The 13,127-nt window shown below is 44.1% G+C and overlaps 1 protein-coding gene and 1 long non-coding RNA gene across 3 annotated transcripts in view; one reads left to right on the forward strand and one right to left on the reverse strand.

The window, feature by feature from the left end:
- LOC143351642 (uncharacterized) overlaps positions 1-13,127 on the forward strand; it is a 96,085-nt gene that overhangs the window by 31,017 nt on the left and 51,941 nt on the right. The window contains exon 3 of one of the 2 annotated variants that reach the window (XR_013081784.1): positions 2,167-2,282. This is a non-coding gene — a long non-coding RNA (uncharacterized LOC143351642). The remainder of the gene's footprint in view (positions 1-2,166; positions 2,283-13,127) is intronic. The other variant, XR_013081785.1, reaches the window with a different exon arrangement.
- The window catches only part of LOC143351636 (netrin-1), a 95,188-nt gene that overhangs the window by 28,834 nt on the left and 53,227 nt on the right, over positions 1-13,127 (reverse strand). The gene's annotated exons all lie outside the window — the stretch shown is intronic.

Raw genomic sequence — 13,127 nt, forward strand, 5'->3', positions numbered from 1 at the left:
TTTCGTTCGACGAAACGAATGGCTTTCATATCCAAATGACCTTGCATTATAATCAGGACCGGTTTAAGGTTTTCGAAGCCCGGGGCTGAGAAACGATTAGAGCCCCTTTTGATATGGAAAACGAAGGACGATAGACTATTTAGGTATTCTTAAACGGGTAAGCAATCTCTTAAGTTTCATTAAGAACCTTTATTTTTTAACGACTTTCTATAGTTTAGCCGTTTTAGAAAATGTATTCGCTCACGATTCCTCAATATTAATATATAACTGCCTTTTTAAAAGTAAAAACATATTTTCCTACAAAGTACAATTCACTCTGGACATATTAAAATTGTCGAAAAATGCCAGAGGTGGGAAAAGAGGAGGATTTAAAAAAAAATACCTCTGCTCTCTCGTAAAAAGCGTCCGATTTTCCATGGAATGTCACCACCCAGATTTTTCAGTTCCTTTTTATCATACACCACACTGTGTTTTATCCTCGAAATTGGTTAAATTCAGTTTCCAATTTTTCAATCGTCCAAAGCGAAACACGTTTTTATATCGACAACGTTCGATTTTTACCTCGATTACTTCAACAACGACCATCGAGTGCTTTGAATTTATTAGATGGGTAATTATTTATTTAAGATCGAATTCGGTAAACCGAAATATCGTCGCGGAAGTTCTTGCGACAGAAAGTAAGCTAATTTCGTTCGATGGCATTAGATTTAATCTCTGCCCCTAATTCGTGATTACACAGTCAGCCGAGGAGCCTAGAATGTCGCGTAAAAACGAGCAAAAATTACGCCTCAAAGGTAACTTTCCCGAAGGAACGGTATAACGAGCACTTCCGACCGGTAGTTACCTCAACGAACGCAGCAGAATTTCCAATCACTCTTGATTCCTACCGTTCCTGTCTTCTTCCTACGTGATTTCCCCGGTCCCTGTTTGAATCTCAACTTTACACCTATTTCACGTAGAAAATTGCACGCAGACCCGCCTGCCGCGAATTCAATTCGCGAATACGTAACGCCCTTTCATCATCGTGCCTTCGATCGTTCTGTATTCGCCGCGAATTTTCAATCTACATCGTTCGAAGAAAGCTACAATACCGAGATTTAACTTGAAAGCTCTGTTTTTTATTTATCACGATTTCGATATTTCCTTACTTCCAGTCATGAATAGATCCTTCTTAACCAATTGGGTTATTTTTACTCGTAAAATATCCTCTGGACGCTCGGAACGTGTAAGTAAACACACGTGTGTGTAAAACAGTCGATGGTTCGAAGAAAAAAAAATATCACAAACGCCTAGAAGAGGTACAAGTACGGTCTGCACAGTTTCAAAAAAAGATTGGAATTTCCCGGGGTTTGCCAAACAATCCCTCAGGTTTTTTCGGGGCCACGAGAGACGTAACTCGACACCCCGTACGCCGAAGGGTGAAAAGTTTCGTGCGAAGCGATAACTGACACGAGACTTTCCCCAACACATGGCGCGTTTCGGTTATCTTTTGAACAGGATTCTTTCGATGATGCATGTATTTCCGATTCATCCAGCGTGTTTCACGGCTCGAACGTTTACTGTTTCGTTTAGGAAGAGGGAGAAATCCGGTGACGATGTCCAGACTCGTTTCATTGGGGGGGGGGGACGTTGGAGAGGAGAACCGTGATATTTTACGGGCCGCATTTGCTTTCGAGGCGTTACGCTACGAACCGTATAATCGACGGTTTATCGATAACGCCCGGTCGCCTTTGCACAAGGAACAGCGTATTTCCTGCGTATGCGGTCACAATTTTCCACCGTTGTAGAATCCCACCTGCTGGGCGATCATTCATAAAGCCGCGAGTACGCGAGAGCGAAGCTACTCCGTAAACGCGAATCGAATAGATTAATTGACGTTACGCGATAAGTTCGATTATTAATTGAACGTTTCGCCTGGCTTGGCGTGAAATTACAACCCGACGCAGCCGGCGAAACAGTATTGGCACACCTACTTTTCTCCTAATATCTTTACACGAGCGTTGTATTGATACTCGACCACGGTCAACCCCCGCATAACGCGGTTAAACAATCGTGGGAATCCAAATCTTTGCAAATCGAATCGAACGACCGAAACAATTTTGCGATACCTTTTATTTCTTTTAATGTAAATAAGACTTCCACGAATAATTTTTCTGTGTCTTCTAGCAGACACCGGGATATTGGATAGTCGATCGAGGACCATATATGTATACCTAGGAACGGAAGGATCAGTCGAGCGCTTGCGAGAAAGACGAAAGCGTGGTCCTCTGGCGGCGAGTTTGGTAAGTGACCCCACAATCCACTCGAATGTCTGATACGAAAATTAACTTTCTCGATCTCTCCTCAGAATCGAGGAAGTAGAGATTTAGATATACCAAAAAACAGGTCATTTCGATTTCATTAAATTTCTCGTACAATTAAATATTCATATAAATACCTCGTATAAAAATTGTCGAAACAAATACGTTATATGTCTCGTTAAATGACCTTTTGTTCGTAACTCTGTTGCATCTAAAAGAAACATTATGATCGCGTTATTTAGAAGAAATTTCTCGTCTCGCGCTTTGAAATCTGTCACAGCGATCGATAGGTCGCACGTATATAAATCTCGAAATGGCAGATATTAAAATCTGTCCACCCGTGGTCGTCGAGGCAAACGTTAAAGTTCTTTCGAACTTGAATTTCGGTGGGGTCGGTCGCTAGCACGGCGATTTACCAGGATATTTAGGTCGCTTAATTCGCGCGGACACTCGACGGTCGATCGATCATCTCGTAACGAGTGTCGAAGCAAAGTGTTACGGGCGCTGAGAAATGAGTTAATTAGCATTCCAGCGAGAAAACTCGGGATTCTTTACCGCCGCGAATTTAACGTCGGGACCATTGATCGAGGATCGGGTCGAATTAAGCTGTTTAATAAACCGAGATGTCTTCATGCCGGAGGATACCAGACGGAGGAACGTGATTAGTGGGTTCGTTTAACGTTCGTGTGAACACGCGAAACGCAACAACATTCCACGAAACCAGAGATTAATCGACTGCTTGGTTTCGGATCGCGGAGCATACGTCGTCAGAAAAGTTGCTGCCGATAATCGATGTTACGACCACCGGACGAATAAAAAGAATAGCAAATGTGCTATTAAATTATCCGACGATTCCTCTTTTCCGTTTCTACAGCTCTTAGAATAGTGAATGAATTTCATTGAAATTTCTTTATGAAGTAGAGCTCATGGATACCTACAAAAAAGTATTAAACAATATTTCTGAAGAGAGTCAGATAAATTTATTAAAAATCAAAAACGAATTGTTAAGAAAAATTAATAGGGGGTAGGTGCCTAAATTTTCCGACGAAATTAAAAAACTTGAAATCGTTTAAAAAAAATTATATTTGGTTGCAGGGCTGAATTACAATAATTTTTGGTGAATAGACGTACCCCCGAAATCGTACCCACTTTAGAGAAAAAAATTCTTTACCGAAAATGTAAAATATTTTTGTTTTATCATCTATAAGATTATCGAATTGTAGAAATTTTGTTAAAGGCAGGACATTTATTGGCGTGCATTTTAACGTTAGAAAAAAGTTTGAAAAGTCCAAGAAATCGTTGAGACGCGCTAGTTGGCGCATGTAGCGCGCGCGGGCGGTACGGATCGAAAGATGGCGTGTCCCGTAAATCACCGTTGGATCCAAAGACAATGTCGCGACGATTCCCATGGAATCGTTTCGATCCTCCTTAGCGTACCGGGTCGTGGATCGAGTGCAAGCTCGTGTTCTAGTAGAGACTTCCACGTGTGGAAAACGTACGCGCGGCTGCGTACAAACAAATAACGGTCCAGCCAGATACTCGGTGAGTTTGCGAAAATATTTATAGCGAGGCACTTGGTTTTATCCGTTTACCTCTACCTCTCCCTCTCTATATGCCCCCGCCGGTCGGTTCCCGCGAATTCCCCGGGAATCGAGTATACTGTCGGCTGTTCCATCACGCGCCCAAACTCTCTTCATCGATCATATTTAATTGAAACCCAACACCCGGCCGGATATCCCTCTATAAATCCAGTTTCGCTCTTCGGTATTTTCTCGGTCGCCCCTCGCGCCGGCGAACAAACAGGGGGAGAAAAAAAAGACCAGGGGAGGGATGGCCATGGTTAAATTTTCCTTTTTACTGTTTCTTCTCGTAGACTACGTTCTTTCTTCGGTAACGTTGCAACGAAACGAATCCTCCATGCACGATGGAATCTTACACGAAGGGATTAAAATGTTCATATAACGAGAGTTTACTGATCGTCGCTGTTTATAATTGTTCTTTTAACCCAGAGTTCTCGTTCCTCAAGGGCAGTAATTATTAGAATATCGTTGTTATAAAACTTCTTTGTCGAGTGTTCCTTAGTATACTGACACGTTCAAATTGTTCACCTGCTAAAAGGCCTGAAAATGTTTACTTCTCCTTCCAGATTGCTGAACAAAATTTTTGTTTCTCGTTTGGACGGTTTCCTCAACCTTTGTTTTAACGTTACGAAAATTGTAGAAACACGGATAAGTTTATAATTATTCACGAGCATCGTGGGTCGAATAGTTTATTAGTATTAAACAGATTATTTTCTCTGAGGCTGACTCGAAAGTAAAGTTTACGTGGAATACCGCCCACGCATCATCCTCGAACTTTAAACGAATAATCTTCGCAACCCTTTGTTTTTACTGTCAGTTAGTTCTGTGTTGCTATCCGAAAATCGGTACGATTAAATTGTTATTAACATCGATACGTTGTCTTCGTAATTTCCTTCGCGAGTATAGTTTGTACGCGGACAGGACGAAAATATAGGGTGGCAAAAAATTGATTATAGGGATCGCGATGAGTTCGACTCGATAAGTGGAGCAAATGTCTTGGTCGTTTTCGAGTTTTTTCGGCCCTCGATCGTTATGACAGTTCGCCACGCGACGCCATAGACACCACACGACGGCAGGTTCCCCGAATATCGAGTTTCACCCTATTACACCTCCCGTGCATTTATTACGGGTTCCCTCCGTCTTTCTCCAACATGGCGTGCTGGTGACCGATCCCTCCTCGCCAGTCAACGTCTCGTATTCCAGTCATTCTACGCTCGTCCAATCAAAACTATGCGAGCGATGACGTCTTCATTCATAAGTGGCCGAGATACGGGAACCCTCTTTTTGCCTTTCTTTTTTCTTCTCGCGCTAATTGATCCAAAGTGGCTTTCTGAACATTCCTCCCCCTTCTGTTACCGACACTTTCTAGAAAGGAAAATAAAAGTCCGATGGCACTGACGTCCGAGAATAGCCGGGGCCGGTCTCTTTTTGTCCAGGCGCGAGGTACAGAATAAACAGTAAGCTTATTAAGTTCATCGATGCGCGATGATGCCCCGATGATTGGGATTAAAAGTTCCACGATATCGAAATTGAAACCCAGGGGGACGTCGATCGAGCATATTAAATCATTTATCTGTGTCGACATGACCGAAATTCCCACTAAGAAATAAATAAATAAATGTTCCGTCCGGACACGAAACCGTTTACAAATTAGGCGAGCAAACACGTTCCACGTTCATCCTAATCGTTACATAAACGAAAAATGCTTCGCCATTCGAGTCTGTTGCGACACCTCCGACACTCGCCAACGGAGAGGCACACTTAACCTTTGGCTGTCTCGCAAGCACTCGACCTGCCTCCGAGTCCAATACACACACACACACACCTCGACAAACCATCGGGCGTTAGGTCAATTTTCAGTATCAAAGTCGCCACGAGCCTAAAACGCGTTTACCATTTCCTCTAAAACAATAGCCAGGCCTAACACGGATATTCAAACTTCCCCAAACATGGTTTCAAGTAGTTTGCACGAGTTTCGTATCGTTGGATACAAACGTAGCGAATTAAAACAAACCGGTTTAAACATAGAACCAGTTCGAATCCGCTTCGCATGACTGAACAGGATTGTTTGCGTGCATTCTGGTTGGCCAAACGCGACTGTTGCCGTTCCATATGACTGAACAGGTTTGTTTACGGTTGTTTACGTATGTTTGAATATAACGGTTCTGTTCCCCATGACTGAGCAGAATTGTTTGTGCCTGTTCTGCGTGACTGAAACGGTTGTTGTTTTTGTAAGACAGAGCACAACCCGTTGCAAGTGGTGTTTGAAAGGAGGTTCGTAGCAATGGAGTTTGGTAAAAGATTTAGATCGATATTAAAATTTGAAAATTTTACGTACAGAGTGAATTGTTTAAAAGTCGTTTGGTCGCGAGGCTTCTGTGGAGTTAATTCGTACTGTTTTCTTTCGCCTGTTGAAGTGTTTAAAGTATAAACGCGCTTAAACTGGGTGTAACTTTGGCTATTAAGAGGTTAACCCCAGCTGGTACATATTTGCATGCAGTATCGTTCTCTTAATCATTCTTGAATTACACGAAGCTTTTTGTACCGAGTTTCGCAATGACCTCAGTCGTTCTTTTTTTAAACCATTCCCAATATCGTTTGGAAGATTACTCGTAATTGAATCGTACGCGGAGGGTTCAACATTTCGGTAGAATTGGTGCGTCGATCTAAGCAAAAATAGCATTCGAAGGAATTCCTTTAGCGGTCTGTCGATCGCTCGCGTGGTGCAGGGCTATCGATTTAATCGTCTCTCGATCAATGGACGTATCGGTTTTCTTAAAGTGCCGGTTTCTCCCGTAGAGCCGCATTTCTTGACCCCCTCCCCTTTTCTTTTAACCGGACACGGCGTGTATTCTCGGTTCGCGCAACGCTCACCGAGGGGTCATATATTCGTGCCGCGGCGCGCCCTTAAATTATGCGCGCAATTACGCGTACCTGCATCGCGTAAGTGCATCTTCGTACGCCTAGAGAGCGGAAGAACGAACAGAGGAGGGGGTGGAGCGAAGAGAAAACGAGACTGCTGGCGATAGGTAACCCAAAGGGGAACGAGAGAGAACACGTAAACGTCCCTCCTCGTGCCGTTCACGGCGATCCTCCTTTTTTTTTTTTACGGGGTGTTAATGACTATTTAGCCCGGAGTGGCCGTATCGGTCGATCAAGTGTTCTCTCGAGTTAGCCGGATACACTTGCGAGACTACTCGAGACCTTTTTATCGAACCTTTTCGAACCGTATGAAACGGTGAAACTGGAACCTCCGGACGAGGGAAACAACTGTGGCGTTACGACGTCTATTCACCGCCAGAGGGCTACGGCTCTCCTCTCTCTCGCAAACACTCGAGCGACCTCTCGAATTTGTGCAGTATACGTTTGGTAACCATCTAGGAATGCGTTGTTCCAAGTACATCGTATCAGTCTGGGAAATCATACGACAAAATCCCCTTATTTCATCCCATGCTCGAAAATCGGGACTATCGAAGATTGAAAAGGGACAAGACACCTTTGGCCAGGTGTCTCCGAGGTCTGTTCGATGGGAGGAGTCCCAAATTCGGGACCCAAGCCGATACAGGGTCCTTCCTCCCAGCATACGTTATACAGTGACTTATAGAACCGAGTTCTGTTTGTTATATAATAAAAAAGAAGAAAATTCGGTTTGGTAACGTAACGGGTCGTCCGATTGCGCAACGCGAGAAGAATGAAAGGAGCACACGAGGAAGAAGAAGAGGAATCGGTGGAAGGTTCGCTTATACACCTGGCAACAAGACATTCGGCCGGATGTAACCTTCGCGGCGTGTAACATCGGCAAAACGAAGATAGAATCGTAGGTAGGGCGAGAGCAAGGGGTCGAGAAAAAGAAGAGAAAGGTAGTGAGATACAAGAGGAGCAACGAGCACAATACCTGCAGCTGAGGTGCAACTTGCAGACTCACCTTTGTTTGAACACGCAGGACTCTCGTTTCTTTCTTTTCCTCTCTGCCCTCTTCTTCCTCCACTCTTGCACCACTCTCTTTCTCTCTTCTTCGGTGTGTTCCTTCGTTCCTCCCTAACTGGCCGTACGCTTCTTCGTTGTCGCGAGCCGATGCGCGCGTACCCCGAGGGTTACGCGAGATTTATGCGTGCGCGTGCGTTGAAATTTATACGCCGGTGTCCGATCATACTTTTCCTCTCCGAAAATTCTTACTATCCTCACGAGAAGTTGAGAAATCGCGACTCGCGGACCACCATTCGGTAATATCGCGCACCGGATATCTGGAAACGCGCCGGATTTGCTCGTCGGGTGCTCGCGTGCCTCGATGAGTAATCGATTATCGACGACTCGATGCTCGAAGCTCGAAAAGTGCCGAGTATTACGCATCCGTATATTCGGCATTTGGTAAATACCGAAAGTATTGTGCAAAGCTTTAGGAAAGTAAAATAGTTTGCGTCAGGTTCGAAGAACTTTTCATGGAAACTATATAGAGCAACGAATTTTTCAAAAGCTTAAGGGGAGATAAAATCCACTTTCCACGTATATTTTTTAACATTTAAATATTCAACGATTTTGTTTTTTTTTCGTTATATTTTATCGACTTTCTATGAAACAATAAATGTTATTCCTTATGTGGTCTAGCATTTTTTTCTTTTGCTCTAGATTATGAAATCAAACTACATTTTGTTCATAATAGTACTACGCGTCGGATGAATCAAAGCCCTCAAAAATTGCAAAATTGTCGAAGATTGCAGCTCTAAACACCCCTTCTTGCTATACGTCTAGACACGCTATACATCGTTTCCCGTATATTTACTAGCTCGATTTTGGAAAAGATCGATTCATGTGAGAAATCTAATCGATGTTTCAATATAAATGTAAACATTGTGGATAATGTAAAATAATAGACGGTCCGAATAATTTCCATTTTTTGAAACAAACGATTAATATTCAAGAAGAGCTTGCAAAGTGTCGAAAACACATGGAATTAAAAACGGAATCCCGCAAATATTTGCATCGCGTCGGTGGCTTAACAGCCGAACGGGCCCCCATCGAGCGTAGTCAGCGTCAAATAAAAATTCGTCTGCGATTAATGCGTTGCATAAACACGGGCACGTTTTAATTTTATCATCGCTGAGAGGAAACGTCGAAATATTCAGCCACAAGGGAAAGTAAAGCGTTTTAGCCAAGCACAAGCGAAATTGGATGCTCGCGCGTAATTACATGCGTACCGTGTATTTATCTGAACAAAGAGTAACGAGGGTTGGCGAATTCGAGTGCACTTGACTTCTTTGTCTCGTTTCATGCTGTCTAGACGATCGATCATACCTATTGCACGTTTCGCCCGACTCCGCGGGAAGAAGCAAAGCCCGCCAGACCCGGCCGAAAGAAAACTAATTGTCGAATTTAAAGAAACGACGTCGAACGTTTCGTATCCTTTATTCGGCTCTTAGCGTATCGCGTATATTCAAAGTGTGGTTAAATTGTGGGAATACCTTGCAGTTTCTATAAAAACCTATTTTTATATTTTAAATATAGTGTTTCTTCGAAGTTTCATTATTGTAAGAGCAGTGTGTTTGAAGAGCTTGGGGCGTTGCTTTCTGTACTCGCCACCAGAGAGCCATGCTCTTGTCCCTCTCGCAAGCGTTCTAGGAGCTCCTCGACTATCCAATATCCTGCTACAAAATCTTACACGATCAGTGACGATGCAATTGGTAAACGAGTAGCTTGAGATAAGAATTCTTGAAACTTCTGTTTCAATGAAAATAATACCAAATAGTACCAAACAAAATCATGGTTTGAATTTAGATTCTGGACGGTATTGTACAATAAGAAATTGAATTTTCTGTACACTCTAGGCAGAAATGGCCCCTCGATGTTTGACAAAAAGGATCCCTAGAAAAAGGTCCCAAGGCACGGGCAGGGAAGAAAATGAAACGAAATAGAAGATGGTGGAGGCACGGTCGAAGCTCTCCGAAGCAAGTGAGCAAAAGTATCGTTTGAAAAGAAGAAAGGCGAGGAAAGTGGCGGACAGAGAGAGGGGGCAGGGAGGAAGGAAATGATAGCAAAAGGCGGTGAAGTACAGAGAAGGAAAAGGAAAAGATATAAAGAGAGTCTATGGTGAAGAGGGAAGAAGGGGCGTGAGAGACTAATAGTGCTGATCCCACCGCAAGCACCGCTGGTTTAAGACCCGACTAAGTGGCGGATAATGAATATGCTAACGTGTGCCGAGTACGCGAGGAAAGCTTTGCACTTGGTATCGGGTTCAAGCACCTTCCGGACTACTGTACGTGTGCGCCTCTATACCTTTTCCTCCGTGTATTGTGGTTTTCATAAGCTTCGAACTAAGACTGCGAGTAGTCGACGAGCACCACCGGGGCAGAGCTAGGAAAACCATTGGCGTCGGGATTCAATTCCGCCGACTGACATTCGATTAAAATCGAATAATAGGATCCCAGACGTTCGTCATAATAATACGTTTTTCCCTACGTTGACCCAAAAACGACAAGGGTCGTTGTCGTTGTCGTTTACTCTGAACGCGTTCGACGCGTTAAATCATAAAATCCTCGATGAGTCGGGGCAAGGTTTAATTAACGGTCGAAGAAAAACGTACGGGATCGTTTCGTTATTTATAAAACACGTTTTCAGCCAAGCGTTCAGCGATTCTTTTTATTTAATTTTGTAGAATCGTTTTTCTACCAAGCATCAAAATTTAACAAATTATCACCCCCTGTAGTTAACCATCACCATAGTGTACAGACACGATTCGTATTCGTTTGTGTAATTATTGTAAATCGAATTTACTCTTTTATTTTATTCTTCGAGCGTTTATATAAAATAAAAGGGTGGGTAAAGGCTGATCGAAATAAGCGTGTAGAGAAGCGTCGATGGATAAACGTGAAATATGTTTTTCGATCGAGCGGATAAATATGACACTTTAGAAAATTTCGGTACGAACGACTGCCGGTGCCTTGACAAAGTGGAAAGACTAGTAAGATTGCCCAGAGGGAGGCCACGAATGTCTCGGTGACCGATTCTGTTTGAGAGGCAACCCTTGCCGGAGGGTGTCACCGGGGTTAAAATAAACACAGGGTGAAGCTTTCGGGGTAGGATACAGTTGAAACGTATCGTTCCGGCATGACCACGTGTGCTGTACAAACAGGGGAAGCTTCTAATATTACCAGCCACTGTGTGCACATACAGGCTGCTTCACCAGGAGCATAATAATTCGACGCTGGACGATATCAGAATTTAAAAAAAAAAGAGCGCAAGCTGAAACACGAAATACTACGATCACCGATGTTCGTGCTTCTGATCGATAAAACAGAGGAAAGTGAATTAAATTGCAAGCGTTCTCGTGTTTAAATAAATTGAAAATATCTTACAATGTTTTACTAAAACTAAACGATACAGGGTGTTCGGCCATCCCTGGGAAATATTTTAATAGGAGATTCTACTTGTAAAATTTTCCTGAACAAGATGACCAGGTATACAAGTGTACAAAGTTTCAGCCAAATCGGTAACCAGTCGTTTGAGCGAGTTATCATCACCGTTGCTTAGAATTGCTCGTGTCAGACATCTGAGCGAACATTGCTTGCATTTAAGAGGACTTTTAACTTAAACAACGTTGCGAGAAGAAACCAAACGGGTTGAAAATTGTTTTATTCGGATCCGTTGTTAGCAATAGAGGTTGGTGTCGCGTCGAGGATCTTTTTAACGTAAAAGCGACCGGTAAGCGAACACCGACACTTACGGATTCGAAAAATCCCCGTGCGTTCGGACGAAACGGGGCTTAGGCATCCACGGGTCACCTCGCAGCGACATTAGATACGGCTGTTGGTTCGTTGACGAGGCAACAAATTTCCCGGGCAATTGACAAGCACGGGAGGCGGCGGCAGGTGGGGGCAGGGTCGGCCGCGAGGCGAGCAAACACGCAAGAAAGGGAAAGAGAGAAAGCTAGGCGCGAGGCTCGTTGTTCGTCGCGGTGGAAATCTCGAAACGAGCAGCGGTTGCCTGACCTGACAGTACGTAGCAGCCGACAGGGCCGTATTTTCCGTGTCCTGGAACACCCTCCCCCTCCCTCTCTGGGCACGAAATTGAGAGGGCTCGCCGAGGGAGCAATCCGAAGTTCACTAACCGTGGAAATGGCACCGAGCACTTCGATGCGACGCGACGCGATGCGACGCCGCGCGAAGCACGCGAAAAAAAGGGCGAACATGCCTTTCCGGAGATCATCCCCCACTTCTCTGCACTTCATTTTTTCCCTCTTTTAAGATACATTCTCTGCCCGCGAAACCAACCGCGTTTCCTTTTCCCTTTTCGACGACGATCTTTCCTCGCTGCTCGGTATTCGCTTACGGTTACTCGTATGCGTGCAATGGCGACTCGTTTCTTACGAATTCTTTCGATTTAGCTGTAACGCATCTCTCCCACGATCGACCATGATTTGCAATGGCGACGAACGGAAGCGTCGATCAAAATGGATGGACTTACCGTATTTTGGTAAAATCTAAGAACGAAAAGACGCGTGGGAGGGTGGGAACGAAGCATAATTAAACGCGTTGTTCGGCGAACGAAGTCTCCGATGGTCTCGGATGTGGTGCAATGGTGGCTTCCTTGTGCTCAGTTGGCAGTGTCTCTGGCTCGCATATAAAACACAAGTGTCGTGCCGAGGGCTTGCGCGTGCTCTTGCCGCGAAGATAACGAACAGTCTGTATTCTCGTTAGCAGCCATGGCAGCCGTTAAGATAACAACGAGACACGACACTCACCGCGAGGCCCTCGGCACGAAAAGAAGATTTAAAGTCGTCTTAGGATAGCGCAACTTTCATAAATTAGTACCTAGAGCGAAGAAGCCACCATCGACGCGGATCGCGTGGGACGGGCCCCGTCTCGTTTCTGGCCTACGAAACTCTAACCTTCGGGGCCTCTCGCCGTGAATTTCATTCAACGAAGAACCCGGGAAAGCCGTGGAAGCGCAATTATCGCAACGCAAACTGGTTTAAAGTTCGTTAAATTTTACAATGCCCCTGGAACGGACTGTAATTTCTATAATAATTATCGCCTCGAAAGATTCACGATCTTCGCTGCTCCGAGCGAACTATCAATTCTTTTTTTTTTTTTTAAGCTTTCTTCTTTTGGCTCGTAACACCTCGAACGACAGCCTCGATCTCGATCTCTATCTGGAATTAATTTTATCTCTCTCTCTCCGGGGCAGGGTGTGTCCCAGCAACTGGGACAGATTTTATCTGGAATTTGATGAGAGATAAAGAAGAAAGGAAGGA

This window comes from Colletes latitarsis, chromosome 2 (genome assembly GCF_051014445.1).
Source record: "Colletes latitarsis isolate SP2378_abdomen chromosome 2, iyColLati1, whole genome shotgun sequence".
Classification (NCBI taxonomy): Eukaryota; Metazoa; Arthropoda; class Insecta; order Hymenoptera; family Colletidae; genus Colletes; species Colletes latitarsis.